The sequence below is a fragment of the Chrysemys picta genome, chromosome 11 (assembly GCF_011386835.1).
Source record: "Chrysemys picta bellii isolate R12L10 chromosome 11, ASM1138683v2, whole genome shotgun sequence".
NCBI lineage: Eukaryota > Metazoa > Chordata > Testudines > Emydidae > Chrysemys > Chrysemys picta.
The window spans coordinates 69,460,318-69,474,081 of record NC_088801.1 but is presented as its reverse complement, the minus strand read 5'-3'; positions in this window follow the sequence as shown (position 1 = coordinate 69,474,081).

Genomic DNA, 13,764 nt, shown 5'->3' with positions numbered 1-13,764 from the left:
ACAACTACATTTATCTTTCTGAGGAATTCACTCCCTTTTTCCCATTTCCACAGCCCCATCTGCGACTGTCTCACAACCTAGCCTGGCATCACACTCCCAGAGGCTAGCGCAGATTAGGCGTAGGAAGAAGAGGACACGGGAGGACATGTTCTCGGAGCTTATGGCCTGTTCCCGAGCCCAGGCAGCACAGCAGACCCAGTGGCGGGAGAACTTGACCCAAATGCACCAAGCAAACATGGATCGGGAGGAGAGGTGGTGGCAGGAAGACCAGCAGGCGACTCAAACGCTGCTTGGACTACTGAGGGAGCAAACAGACACGCTCCGGCGCCTTGTGGATGTTCTGCAGGAACAGAGGCAGGAGGACAGAGCCCCGCTGCAGTCTATCTCTAACCGCCCTCCCCCGCCACCAAGTCCCATACCCACCTCACCCAAAGTGCAAAGAAGGAGAGGCGGCAGACTCCATGCTAACTCTCACTCCACCCCTGCAGAGAGCTCTAGTAGCAGAAGGCTCTCATTCCCCCAAATTTGAAAAGTTCTTTCCTTCCCGCCTGACACAAGCCCCCGTCCAAGTTTCACCTCCCAGTTCCATGTGTAGTTGATAATAAAAAATACGTTTCTGTTAACTACTGTTTCAATCATGTTCTTTTGGAGGAGGAGGGGAAAGGGGGTTGGTAATTGGACAGGACAGTCACCTTTGGCAGGGTACATAGGCGGGGGCAGGTACAGCAGCAGGGCACATACACAGTGCAGTGATGCAGTGACTAGTTACCCTGGTTAGTCTGGGAGGTGGTTTTCATGTTATGTGGTGGGGGGTGGGTTGCTCTGTGACTTTGTGGCGGGGGAGGGCAGTTACAGATCTTAAGCGGCGGTCCTTATGCAGGATCACAGAGCCACGCAGCAGGGGATCTGTAACCGTCCTCCCCCTGCCACAAAGTCACATAGCCCCCCCATACACACAGTCCCGATCAGGAGGGGTGACAGGCTCCGTTGAAACAACCATCCCACCGCAGCGGAGCCTGTCAATCCTTGAGTTTAGAAGCTTCATTCGCGTCACTACACTACACCCGCTCCGCACCACAGTCTGCGTCCCAGTTTTAAAAAATTCCCGCGAAAACAGTATTAAAGAAAACGGTGTGCATTAACAAAGTAGAACTATTTTTATTTCGAAACGTGTGTTGGAAGGGGCGTGAAGGGGGTATGTAACTGGATAGGATAGTCAACATTAACTGGGTAAAGAAACGGGGGCAGGTTCAGCTTCTCTGTACACAAACTTTAAAGTCACAGGTTACCCTGTTCACTCAGGAACTTAGCTTTCAAAGCCTCCCGGATGCACAGCGCGTCCCGCTGGTCTCTTCTAATCGCCCGGCTGTCTGGCTGTGCGTAATCAGCAGCCAGGCTATTTTCCTCAACCTCCCACCCCGCCATAAAGGTCTCCCCCTTGCTCTCACAGAGATTGTGGAGCACACAGCAAGCTGCTATAACAATGGGGATATTGGTTTCGCTGAGATCACAGCGAGTCAGTAAGCTTCTCCATCTCCCCTTGAGACGGCCAAAAGCACACTCCACCACCATTCTGCACTTGCTCAGCCGGTAGTTGAAGAGTTCTTTTTCAGTGTCCAGGGCACCAGTATAGGGCTTCATGAGCCAGGGCATTAGCGGGTAGGCTGGGTCCCCGAGGAGGACTATAGGCATCTCCACATCCCCAACAGTTATTTTGTGGTCCGGGAAGTAAATACCTTGCTGCAGCCGTCTAAACAGACCAGAGTTCCTGAAAACACGAGCGTCATGAACCTTGCCCGGCCATCCCACGTAGATGTTGGTAAAACGTCCCCTGTGGTCCACCAGTGCTTGCAGCACCATGGAAAAGTAGCCCTTTCGGTTACTGTACTGGGTGGCCTGGTGGTCCGGTGCCAGGATAGGGATATGAGTTCCATCTATGGCCCCACCGCAGTTTGGGAATCCCATCGCTGCGAAGCCATCTATGATCGCCTCCACGTTTCCCAGGGTCACTACCTTTGGCAGCAGTACATCAACGATTGCCTTCGCTACTTGCATCACAACAACCCCCACGGTAGATTTGCCCACCCCAAACTGGTTCGCGACTGACCAGTAGCTGTCTGGCGTTGCAAGCTTCCAGAGGGCTATGGCCACTCGCTTCTGGACAGTCAGTGCAGCTCGCAACCGGGTGTCATTGCGCTTCAGGGCAGGGGACAGCAACTCACAAAGTTCCAGGAAAGTTCCCTTCCGCATGCGAAAGTTTCGCAGCCACTGGGATTCATCCCAGACCTGCGGCACTATGCGGTCCCACCACTCAGTGCTTGTTTCCCGTGCCCAGAATCGCCGTTCCACGGCATCAACATGACCCATTGCCACTGTGATGTCCTCGGCGCTGGGTCCCGTGCTTTCTGAGAGGTCTGTGCTACTCTCAGACTTCAGGCCATCACCGCGGTACCGTAGCCTCCTCGCCTGACTTTTCTGCATCTGCCTCAGGGAAAGCTGTATGATAAGCTGCGAGGCGTTGAGAGCAGCCACAACTGCAGCGATGGTCGCAGCGTGCTCCATGCTCGCAGTGCTGTGGCGTCCGCGCTGTCAATGACTGGAAAAGTGCGCGAACTGATTTCCCGCCGGCGCTTTCAGGGAGGGAGGGCGGGAGTGATGGACGGATGACGACAGTTACCCAAAAGCACCCTGGACACATTTTGTTACCCAGAAGGCTTTTGCGGCTACACCCAGAATTCCAATGGGCAGAGGGGACTGCGGGAACTGTGGGATAGCTGACCACAGTGCACCGCTTCGAATGTCGACGCTTTCACCGTTAGTGTGGACTCACAAAGTCGAATTACTGTCCTTAGTGTGGACACACACGTTCGACTTTGCAATATCGATTCCAAAAATTCGATGCAAGTAAAATCGAACTACTCTCGTAGTTTAGACAAGGCCTTAGAAAGCTAATTCTGTGATCAGGTTGATTGGGGAGGCAAAGATTAACACCTGAAATGATCTTTAAAAGATTCAGCAGGGAGATCTCAGGGACATGGCTGCGATGCAGCATGTGACCCACAAAATAACATTTCTTCCAGCTGTTTTTTTCAAGTCATTTGCATTAAACACAAATAAAGTGGCAGAGCCTCCTTTACATTAAGGCTTCTTTACGGTGCGCCAGCAGGGTAAAAGGGCCTGAAAGTGAGTGTACATGTAATACAGTCCCACTTTAAGGCCCCTTTATACTCTCAGTGGCAGCATTGTCAGCTTGTTGTTTTTCTTAAAGCCCAAACTCCTGGCGTTATGGGATTATGGGAGAATCTCAGCTTTCAATCAAAAATAAAAATAAGTTTCTCTCCTTCATGGCTGCAGAGAAAAGCTTGAAAACATGAACCCTGTATGCTCTAACATAGGGTTACCATATTTCAACAATCAAAAAAGAGGACGGGAGGAGCCCCGCCCTAGCCCCGCCCCTGTCCTAGCCCCGCCCCTGTCATGTCCTAGCCCCGCCCCTGCCCCTTCCACTCCCTCCCACTTCCTGCCCCCTCAGAACCCCCAACCCTCCCCCCCACTCCTTGTCCCCTGACTGGCCCCCAGGACTCCACCCCCTCCCTAAGCCTCCCTGCCTCTTGTCCCCTGACTGCCTCCTCCTGAGACCTTCCCCACATCCTAACTGGCCCCCTAGGACCCTACCCCCTACCTGTCCCCTGACTGCCCCAACCCTTATCCACACCCACACCCCCTGACAGCCCCCCCCCCAGAACTCCTGACCCATCTAAACCCCTCTGCTCCCTGTCCCCTGACTGCCCCCTCCTGGGACCCCTGCTCCTAACTGCCCTCCAGAACCCCATCCCCTACCTAAGCCTCCCTGTTCCTTATCCCCTAACTGCCCCTTCCTAAGACCCCCCCCAACTGTCCCCCAGGACCCTACCTCCTACCTGTACCCTGACTGCCCAAAACCTTATCCACCCTCCCCCAGAAAGCCTGCCCCGAACTCCCGACCCCCCCCTCCGCTCCTTGTCCCCTGACTGCCCCCTCCTGGGACCCCTGCTCCTAACTGCCCTCCAGAACCCCACCCCCTACCTAAGCCTCCCTGTTTCTTGTCCCCTAACTGCCCCCTCCTGAGACCCCCCCCACCTGTACCCTGACTGCCCAAAACCTTACACCCCCAACCCCCAGACAGCCCCCCCCAGAACTCCCAAACACTCCCCCCGCTCCTTGTCCCCTAACTGCCCCCTCCTGAGACCCCCCCACCTGTACCCTGACTGCCCAAAACCTTACACCCCCAACCCCCAGACAGCCCCCCCCCGAACTCCCTGACCCATCCAACCCTCCCCCCTGCTCCCTGTCTCTTGACTACCCCCCCCCAGAACCTCCCTGCCGCTTCTCTGGCCCCCGGCCCCCTTACTGTGCTGCAGAGCAGCGCGCTCGGCAGCGGGGGAGGGCAGCAGGGTCGGAGCTCCAGACGAGCGATCTGTGAATGCAGGCAGGGGGAGGGAGGGGGAGGAGGGGAGTGGTGTCAAGTTTCAGGAGAGAAGTGCAGGAAGGGCTCTGGCTCTGGCTGTGGGAGCCCCGGCTGCTCTGTAAGCCGCGCGCACGCTCTGCATGGGGGGGGGGGAGGAGGGGAAGTCCGGACATTGACAAATTCCCCCCGGACGCTATTTTTAACCCGAAAAAGCCGGACATGTCCGGGGGAACCCGGACGAATGGTAACCCTATCTAACACCAGCAGGCAAATACTAATAAAAGAAACCAAATGTACGGTTTGGTTTGGTTTTTAAGCCTCATGATTTTTAAAGCCATGATTTTTTGAGACCTAACTCATGATTTTTGAATGGTGGAGAATAATGGTGTGGTGTGGAAAGGCCTCAGTACAAGTGAGAGCCAGACCCAACCAGTTTCAAATACTTAGTGCAAAAATAAGAACATAAGAATGGCCCTACTGGGTCAGACCAAAGGTCCATCTAGCCCAGTATCCTGTCTTCTGACAGTGGCCAATGCCAGGTGCCCCAGAGGGAATGAACAGAACAGTTAATCAGCAAGTGATCCATCCCCTGTTGCTCATCCCCAGCTTCTGGCAAACAGAGGCTAGGGACTCCATTCCTGCCCATCCTGGCTAATAGCCATTGATGGACCTATCCTCCATGAATTCATCTAGTTCTTTTTTGAACCCTATTATGGTCTTGGCCTTCACAATATCCTCTGGCAATGAGTTCCACAGGTTGACTGCAGGTTGTGTGAAGAAATACTTCCTTTTATTTGTTTTAAATCTGCTGCCTATTAATTTCATTTGGTGACCCTTAGTTCTTGTATTATAAAAAGTAGTAAACAACACTTCCTTATCTATTTTCTCTATACCAGTCATGATTTTATGACGTCAATCATATCTCCCCTTAGCTGTCTCTTTTCCAAGCTGAAAAGTCGCAGTCTTAATAATCTCTCCTCAGACAGAAGCCGTTCCATAAGCCTAAACATTTTTGTTGTCCTTTTCTGAACCTTTTCCAATCACTTTCCCTTTAAACTAATCAGGTTTCACTTCTATGATATGTGGTGAGACCACTGCCTACCACGCTGACCAATATTATCTCCTTGTTTCCTTGTACTCCCCCATCGATCTGTATCTGTCTATGGTCTCTTGTCTTATACTTACATTGTAAGTTCCTTGGGACAGAGACTGTCTTTGTGTCCTGTGTTAGTACAGCGCCTGGCACAATGGGGTCTGAGTCCGTGGTTGGGCTCATAGGCACCATGATAAATACGGGTAAATAATAATATGCTATATGTGATGTCATAAGCATATTAATTCTCTAGCATAGGCACTGGAACTAGGGGTGCTGGGAGTGCGGCAGCACCCACTGGCTTGAAGTGGTTTCCATCATATCCCGGGTTTACAGTTTGATTCAATGGCTCTCAGCACCCCCACTATACAAATTGTTCCGGCACCTCTGTTCTCTAGTCATCCATAATGTATTCCAAGAATAACAGGACTGGCAAGACATGAATTTCCAGTGCAATAAATGAGCAGGGGAACATTTGTGTGTGTGTGTGTGTGTGTGTGTGTGTGTGTGTGTGTGTGTGTGTGTGTGTGTAGAAAATTGTGTCTTTATTCTTCACACACATTCTTTATTGCGCTTAGTGTAGCATGTATGATTACTTGCCCTGTGGGCGGGTGGCGTATGTGAGCTTTCGGTGCAAGGAGCTCCTGGCCCTCAGAGACCGCGTATGGGCTTTGGAGGCCAGGGTGGTGGAACTGGAGGACCTAAGGGAGGCAGAGAGGTATGTTGATGAGACTTTTCGGGACACTGTAGATTTGTCCCACCTCCAGTCAGACAGCCCCTGCACTGTTAAGGAGGATGAAAGGCTCAGGGAAGGAGAGCAGTCAACGGGAGCAGAGGGAAACCTTCCCATAGTTGGGACCCTCCTTCCAGAGGATGTTTGGGTATCCTCTCACACTGAGGTTACCTCTCCGGGGGAGGGAACTCCAGTCATTAGGAAAAGGCACGTGTTAGTAATGGGAGATTCAATCATTAGAAACATAGATAGCTGGGTTTGTGATGATTGGGAGAACCATATGGTGACTTGCCTGCCTGGTGTGAAAGTTGTGGATCTCTCGAGGCGTCTAGACAGACTTATGTGTAGTGCTGGGGAGGAGCATGTAGGTACCAATGACATAGGGAACAGTAGGAGAGATGTCTGGGAGGCCAAATTTAGGCTGCTAGAAAAGAGACTGAAATCCAGGACCTCTATGGTAAGGAGAGGGGGAGGGAGAGCTCAGTGGTTTGAGTATTGGCCTGCTAAACCCAGCGTTCTGAGTTCAATCCTTGAGGGGGGTCATTTGGGGCAAAAATCTATCTGGGGATTGGTCCTGCTTTGAGCAAGAGGTTGGACTAGATGACCTCCTGAGGTCCCTTCTAACCCTAATATTCTATGGTAGCATTCTGAAAAATGCTTCCAGTTCCATGCACAGGGCCAGGTAGGCAGACAGAGCTTCAGAGTCTCGATGCATGGATGAGATGATGGGGTAAAAAGGAGAGGTTTAGATTCATTAGGAACTGGGGAAACTTTTGGGTTAGGGGGAGCTTATACAGGAAGGATGGGCTCCACCTAAACCAAAGTGGATCCAGACTGCTGGCACTTAACATTAAAAAGGTTGCAGAGCAGTTTTTAAACTAAGAGATGGGGGAAAGCCGACTGCTGCAGCGAAGCACATGGATCGGACAGAAACTTCTCTTAGAGGAGAGTCTATCGATAGAGATTCTCTTGGTTTTAGTCAGGAGGAGAGGATGGAAGAGGATAAAGTATGGGCCAGATCAGACAAGAAACATTCACATAAAAAAGAATCTGACACTTCAGAAAAGGGCAGACAAATAAACAATGACAAATTTTTAAAGTGCTTGTCCACAAATGCTAGAAGTGTAAATAATAAGATGGGTGAACTAGAGTGCCTCGTGTTAAAGGAGGTAGGCATCACAGAAACCTGGTGGAGTGAGGACAATTAATGGGACACAATCATTCCAGGGTACAAAATATATTGAAAGGACAGAACAGGTCGGGGGGGGGGGGGGGAAGGGGGAGAAGTGGCACTATATGTGAAAGAAAATGTAGAATCAAATGAAGTAAAAAATCTTAAATGAATCCACATGTTCTATAGAATCTCTATGGTTAGTAATTCTATGCTCTAATAAGAATATAACAGTAGGAATCTATTATCGACCACCTGACCAGGACAGTGATAGTGACGATGAAATGCTAAGGGAGATTAGAGAGGCTATCAAAATAAAGAACTCATTAATAGTGGGGGATTTCAATTATCCCCACATTGACTGGGTACATGTCACCTCAGGACGAAATGCAGAGACAAAATTTCTCAATACTTTAAATGACTGCTTCTTGGAGCAGCTGGTACAGGAACCCACAAGAGGCAATTCTCGATTTAGTCCTGAGTGGACCGCAGGATCTGGTCCAACAGGTAACTATAAGAGGACCGCTTGGAAATAATGACCATAATATAATACCATTTAACATTCCTGTGGTGGGAAGAACATCTCAACTGCCCAACACTGTGGCATTTAATTTCAGAAAGGGCAAAAATGAGGAGGTTAGTTAAACAGAAATTAAAAGGTACGGTGACTAGAGTGAAATCCCTGCAAGCTGCATGGACACTTTTCAAAGACACCATAATAGAGGCCCAACTTAAATGTATACCCAAATTAAAAAACACAGTAAAAGAACTAAAGAAGAGCCACTGTGGCTTAACGACCATGTAAAAGAAGCAGTGAGAGATAAAAAGGCATCTTTTAAAAAGAGGAAGTCAAATCCTAGTGAGGTAAATAGAAAGGAGTATAAACACTGCCTAATTAAGTGAAAAAATGTAATAAGAAAAGCCAAAAAGGAGTTTGAAGAACAGCTAGCCAGAAACTCAAAAGGTAATAACAAAATGTTTTTAAGTACATCAGAAGCAGGAAGCCTGCTAAACAACCAGTGGGGCCCCTGGACCATCAAGATACAAAAGGAGCACGTAAAGACGATAAAGTCATTGTGGAGAAACTAAATGGATTCTTTGCTTCAGTCTTCACAGCTGAGGATGTTAGGGAGATTCCCAAACCTGAGCCATCCTTTGTAGGTGACAAATCTGAGGAATTGTCACAGATTGAAGTGTCACTAGAGGAGGTTTTGGAATTAATTGATAAACTTAACAGTAACAAGTCACCGGGACTAGATGGCATTCACCCAAGAGTTCTGAAAGAACTCAAATGTGAAATTGCGGAACTATTAACTATGGTTTGTAACCTGTCCTTTAAATCAGCTTCTGTACCCAATGACTGGAAGATAGCTAATGTAATGCCAATATTTAAAAAGGCTCTAGAGGTGATCCTGGCAATTAACGTCAGTACTGGGCAAATTAGTTGAAACTAACTAAAGAATAAAATTGTCAGACACATAGAAGAACATAAATTGTTGGGCAAAAGTCAACATGGTTTCTGTAAAGGGAAATCGTGTCTTACTAATCTATTAGAGTTCTTTGAAGGGGTCAACAAACATGTGGACAAGGGGGATGCAGTGGACATAGTGTACTTAGATTTCCAGAAAGCCTTTGACAAGGTCCCTCACCAAAGGCTCTTACATAAATTAAGTTGTCATGGGATAAGAGGGAAGATCCTTTCATGGATTGAGAACTGTTTAAAAGACAGGGAACAAAGGGTAGGAATTAATGGTAATTTTTCAGAATGGAGAGGGGTAACTAGTGGAGTTCCCCAAGGGTCAGTCCTAGGACCAATCCTATTCAACTTATTCATAAATGGTCTGGAGAAAGGGGTAAACAGTGAGGTGGCAAAGTTTGCAGATGATACTAAACTGCTCAAGATAGTTAAGATCAAAGCAGACTGTGAAGAACTTCAAAAAGATCTCACAAAACTAAGTGATTGGGCAACAAAATGGCAAATGAAATTTAATGTGGATAAATGTAAAGTAATGAACATTGGAAAAAATAACCCCAACTGTACATACAATATGATGGGGGCTAATTTAGCTATAACTAATCAGGAAAGAGCTCATGGAGTCACCGTGGATAGTTCTCTGAAGACGTCCACACAGTGTGCAGTGGCAGTCAAAAAAGCAAACACGATGTTAGGAATCATTAAAAAAGGGATAGAGAATAAGACGGAGAATATCTTATTGCCTTTATATAAATCCTTGGTACGCCCACATCTTGAATACTGCATACAGATGTGGTCTCCTCATCTCAAAGGGGTCATCTTAGGGGGGGAGGGATAGCTCAGTGGTTTGAACATTGGCCTGCTAAATCCAGGGTTGTAAATTTAATCCTTGAGGGGGCCACCCTAGGGATCTGGGGCAAAATCAGTACTTGGTCCTGCTAGTGAAGGCAGGGGGCTGGACTCAATGACGTTTCAAGGTCCCTTCCAGTTCTAGGAGATAGGATATCTCCATTTATATTTATTATTATATATATAAAAGATATATTGGCATTAAAAAAGGTTCAGAGAAGGGCAACTAAAATGATTAGGGGTTTAGAACGGGTCCCATATGTGGAGAGATTAAAGAGCCTAGGACTTTTCAGCTTGGAAAAGAGGAGACTAAGGGGGGATATGATAGAGATATATAAAATCATGAGTGGTGTGGAGAAAGTGAATAAGGAAAAGTTATTTACTTATATAAATGAAATTAATGGGCAGCAGGTTTAAAACAAATAAAAGGAAGTTCTTCACACAGCGCATAGTCAACCTATGGAACTCCTTGCCTGAGGAGATTGTGAAGGCTAGGACTATAACGGGGTTTAAAAGAGAACTAGATAAATTCGTGGAGGTTAGGTCCATTAATGGCTATTAGCCAGGATGGGTAAGGAATGGTGTCCCTAGCCTCTGTTTGTCAGAGAGTGGAGATGGATGGCAGGAGAGAGATCAGTTGATCATTACCTGTTAGGTTCACTCCCTCTGGGTCACCTGGCATTGGCCACTGTCAGTAGACTGGATACTAGGCTGGATGGAACTTTGGTCTGACCCAGTCTGGCCATTCTTATGTTCTTACAAAGAAACAAACATGGGCACAAGTCCCCTTTTCCCATTGTAAATTGCCTTCAAAGTACCCAGTGTTCCTTGATACTTTTCTAGAATAGTTGGGGAGCAAAAGCTCGATCTTGAGTCCTCTGGCTGTGATCCAGTAAAGCATTTAAGCCCATGCTTAACTTTAAGTACTTGTAAAGTCTGTGGGACTACTCATGTACTTATACTATTATGCATGATCTTAGGTGCTTTGCAGGATCAGGGCCAGAATACTCAGTACTTTGCAGGATCCTATCCTAGCAGTATTTTAGCAGGTAGCAGAGAGAAAAATCTCTCCCATAGTTAAAACTACAAAGGTAAATGAAATATTAGATACTAGACACATTTTATACAGTGCCAAGGTGATTTTGCTTCCTTCAAGAGACTTAGATTCAGCTAATGATTAAGAGCAGTCTAAGCAAATTAGAATTTATAGAGCCATTAGGGTAGCATGGAAAATGTAACCATGCTTAATTGAGGCTAAAAACCAAATAGAGCTACCTAGACTGTAATTAACTGTTCTAAATTAGCTACCTCTGTATGACAGAAGAGCTAAAAGAAACAGAATGTCCAAACTCATGAAAGCCTTCCTTCTGGTGTAATGGATCTGTCATTGAAATATACAACCCTACAATGGCAAATGCAAGGGAGAAATGTCGAATGCATTCAAAAAAGACAGTGGGGCACTTAGGAAAATAAAGTAGAAAGAACCTAGAACCTAGAAATAGAAAAATAAATAAATAAACTCTGTCAACAGGAGCAGGAAGATGCTGCCCAAAGTAAGGAAGGAAATCAGAATTGCAAAGACAAGCTGAGAACCAGCTGTAGCTTCAGAGATGTCAAACATGACTCCAAAAGGTTGTTCCTGTAGTAGGAAACCACAGTTCTGTCAAGGAGGAAATACGACCCTTGTCAAATGGAAGACAAAATGAGATAATCAGCGTTGTTTATGGTACTCTACTAAAAGAATGCTTCCTTACTGTGGTGACATCACTCATGCCAAAGAACCAGGATAGGTGTGTACCTGGGCCAAAAGCTGTTATAGCAGGGATAAAGGAGAGAAGACAGAACTGAAGGGCCGGGGGAATCAAATCAGTATCTTAGAAGTCTGTATACTAATACAAGAAGTATGGGGAATAAGCAGGAAGAACTCAAAATGCTAGTAAATAAACACAACTATGACATAGTTGGCATCACAGAGACCTGGTGGGAATACGCATGACTGGAATATTGGTATAGAATGGTACAGCAGCTTGCTTAGGAAGGACAGGCAGGGAAAAAAGGGAGGTGTTGCCTTATATATGAAAAACGTATACACTTGGACTGAGTTTGAGATGGAAATAGGAGACAGACTTGTTGAAAGTCTCTGGGTAAGGATAAAAGTGGTAAAAAACAAGGATGTCATGGTAGGGGTTTATTACAGACCACCTAACCAGGAAGAAGGGGTGGATGAGGTTTTGTTTAAATAACTAACAAAATCATCCAAAGCACAGGACTTGGTGGTGATGGGGGACTTCAATTACTCAGACATCTGTTGGGAAAATAACACAGCAGGGCACAGATTATCCAACAAGTTCTTGGAATGTATTGGAGACAATTTTTTATTTCAGAAGGTGACGAAAGCTACTAGGGGAGAGGCTGTACTGGATTTGATTTTGACAAATAGGGAGAACTGGTTGAGAATTTGAAAGTGGAAAGCAGCTTGGGTGGAAGTGATCATGAAATGATAGAGTTCATGATTCTAAGGAATGGTAGGAGGGAGAACAGCAAAATAAAGGTAGTGGATTTCAAGAAGGCAGACTTTAGCAAACTCAGGGAGTTGGTAGGTAAGATCCCTTGGGAAGCAAGTCTAAGGGGAAAAACAATTGAAGACAGATGGCAGTTTTTCAAAGAGACATTATTAAAGGTACAAGAGCAAACTATCCCACTGTGTAGGAAAGATAGGAAGTATGGCAAGAGACCACCATGGCTGAACCAAGAGATCTTCAATGATCTAAAAATCAAAAAAGAGTCCTACAAAAAGTGGAAACTAAGTCAAATTACAAAGCATGAATATAAACAAGTAACATAAGTATGTAAGGACAAAATTAGAAAGGCCAAGGCACAAAACGAGCTCAAAGTTGCTAGAGACATAAAGGGTAAGAAGAAAACATTCTGCAAATACATTAGAAGCAAGAGGAAGACCAAGGACAGGGTAGGCCTGTTACTCAATGAGGGGGGGGGGAACAATAACAAAAAATGTGGAAATGGCAGAAATGCTTAATGACTTCTTTGTTTCACCAAGATAGAGTTCATGGTGTTTGGACCTCTAATATAGTGAATGCCAGTGAAAATGAGGTAGGATAGCAGCTAAAATAGGAAAAGAACAAGTTACAAATTACTTAGACAAATTAGATGTCTTCAAGTCACCAGGGCCTGATGAAATATGTCCTAGAATACTCAAGGAGCTGACTGAGGAGATATCTGAGCCATTAGCGATTATCTTTGAAAAGTCATGGAAGACGGGAGAGATTCCAGAAGACTGGAAAAGGGCAAATATAGTGCCCATCTATAAAAAGGGAAATAAGGACAACTCAGGGAATTACAGACCAGTCAGCTTAACTTGTGTACCCGGAAAGATAATGGAGCAAATAATTAAGCAATCAATTTGCAAAGACAATAAGGTGATAAGTAAGTCCCTATGGATTTGTCAAGAACAAATTGTGTCAAACCAACCTGATAGCTTTCTTTGATAGGGTAATAAGCCTTGTGGATAGGGGGAAGCAGTAAACATGGTATATCTTGCCTTTAGTAAAGCTTTTGATATGGTCTCGCATGACCGTCTCATAAACAAACTAGGGAAATGCAACGTAGATGGAGCTACTATAAGGTGGGTGCAAAACTGGTTGGAAAACCATTCCCAGAGAGTAGTTATCAGTGGTTCACAGACATGCTGGAAGGACATAACAAGTTGGGTCCCGCAGGGATCAGTTCTGGGTCCGGTTCTGTTCAATATCTTCAATGGTTTAGATAATGGCATAGAGAGTTTGTGGACGATACCAAGCTGGGAGGGGTTGCAAGTGCTTTGGAGGATAGGATTAATATTCAAAAAGACCTGGACAAACTGGAGAAATGGTCTGAAGTAAATAGGATGAAATTCAAAAGGGACAAATGCAAAGTACTCCATTTAGGAAGGAACAATCAGTTGCGCACATACAAAATCGGAAATGACTGCCTAGGAAGG